Consider the following 1,904-nt stretch of genomic DNA (forward strand, 5'->3'; position numbering starts at 1 on the left):
CTCTCTCTCTCTCTCTCTCTCTCTCTCTCTCTCTCTCTCTCTCTCTCTCTCTTTCTCTCTTGTATATAATGTGCAGATATATGTGTATATGCCTATGTGTTAGTACACACAGGTGTAAATGCATGCACATAAAAATGTTTGGAGGCCTGGGGTTCATGTCTGGAGTCATTATCAGTCACTCTTCTACCTTGCTCATTGTAGAAGGTATGCCAACCCAACCCAGAGACCATCAACATGGAGCCTTGCTAGCCAGCTGTTGGGAGCTATTAAGACAACTCTTGATCTCTGAATTGGGCCTCTCCCCCCGAGAAGAAAAGGGGGCCAAAAGCGGGCCACCAACACACCGATTCCAAGAACGACCACAGAATGTTCCAGCCCTAAGTCATCATCGATGTCCTGACCACACCCTGATACAACCAAGCTCCTGCTTCCCTGTGTAGCTGCCAAAAGAAAGAATTTCTATTGCCTCCCTTCCACTGATAAGTACTTCTCCTTTTGCTTGTATTGCCCCACCCCTCCCACTGATAAGTATCTGTACTTCCCCTTTTGCTTGTGCATTTAAGCCTTGGGCCTTTCTCAATACATTGGGGGCTTTGATGCAATTCAGAACGGTTCCGTGTTGTTATTCGCACAAGGCCTTTGTCTCTCTCTACCCCCCATTTGGTTATTAGGAGAAGGTCCCCTCGAGACCCTCGAATAACTGGACCTGCTGGACGGGTCAGCCAGCTCACTCTCTCTACCTTCCTGGGCTGGAATTATAGGTGGGCCATCATGCCCACCTGGCACAGGTTTCTAGGAATCCCAATTCTGGTCATACTTTCACTGCAAATACATAACTGCTGAGCCCTGTCCCCTGCCCACATACCTTCTACCCTTTACTCTAGAATCACCAGGGAATGAGTGTCTGTGCTAACAGAAGAGCTGGTAGATGATGTAGCCATAACATACACAATTGTTTACATAATGCTTAATGCAGTAGATCAGCTGCCTTGTTTATTCCAGGGGCTAGACTTCCCAATCAATGCAACCACTTCTGAAATCCATGGCAGATAGCCTTAGTGAGACTTATCATTCAAACATTTAAATATTCACAAAGCAAACCTCGGGTGGTTCCATCATTCTGGGAATGGGCTCTTTGTCTTTAGTGTTAGAGATTTATAATCCATCTTGGTAAGTCAGTTCTGTATATAAACAACAACTCCCCATGAATATTGCAGGAGAGAGGTTCACTACTGCCCAGGGAGCCCTGAGCTGAGCTGGAAAAACTTCCTGGATGGAGAAAGGTGTCCTCAGAGAGACCTTCTGGGCAAACCCAATCTACTGTTTTATATCTTTGTGAGACTGCTATACATATGACTGAAGCTATTAGAAACTTCAGTCCACGCGTGCACCAAAGTCATTTGTTCTGTCTGATGAACAAGAGTCTATCAGCAGAAAACCATCAATAGCCCACTGAGCAAACAGCTCTTCCCTGCACCATCAGAGAAAGCTGGTGCCACGATGAGCCATGGCTTGTGCCACAGCTGAGCCACGGCTGAGCCACAGCTCCCTTGCCATGTGTGTCCCTGGTATTTTCACTTCTTAATAAAAATCCGAGCTATTTTGATATTTGCCTGTATTTCCTCACTTTTGACTAGACAACAATTGTTAGAAATACAACCAGAAAGAATGAGAGAGAAAAATAGATAAAATATAAGGAAATACTCTAATGTGGAATTCTTAGAGTCTAAGACTTAGACTAAAAAAGTATATGTGTGTGAGTACACACACAGACAAAGAGAGACAGAGAGAAAGAGAGAGAGAGAGAGAGAGAGAGAGACAGAGAGAGACAGAGAGAGACAGAGAGGGAGAGACAGACAGAGAAAGAGAGAGACACAGAGAGAGAGAGAGAGAGAGACAGAGAC

The 1,904-nt window shown here is 45.1% G+C and overlaps 1 long non-coding RNA gene across 1 annotated transcript in view; it reads left to right on the forward strand.

The window, feature by feature from the left end:
• Nucleotides 1–325, forward strand: part of LOC115029546 — a 7,988-nt gene extending 7,663 nt beyond the window's left edge. Inside the window, exon 3 of the long non-coding RNA XR_003835104.1 lies at nucleotides 202–325. This is a non-coding gene — a long non-coding RNA (uncharacterized LOC115029546). The remainder of the gene's footprint in view (nucleotides 1–201) is intronic.
• The last annotated feature ends 1,579 nt before the right edge of the window (nucleotides 326–1,904 follow it).

This window comes from Mus caroli, chromosome 16 (assembly GCF_900094665.2).
Source record: "Mus caroli chromosome 16, CAROLI_EIJ_v1.1, whole genome shotgun sequence".
Classification (NCBI taxonomy): domain Eukaryota; kingdom Metazoa; phylum Chordata; class Mammalia; order Rodentia; family Muridae; genus Mus; species Mus caroli.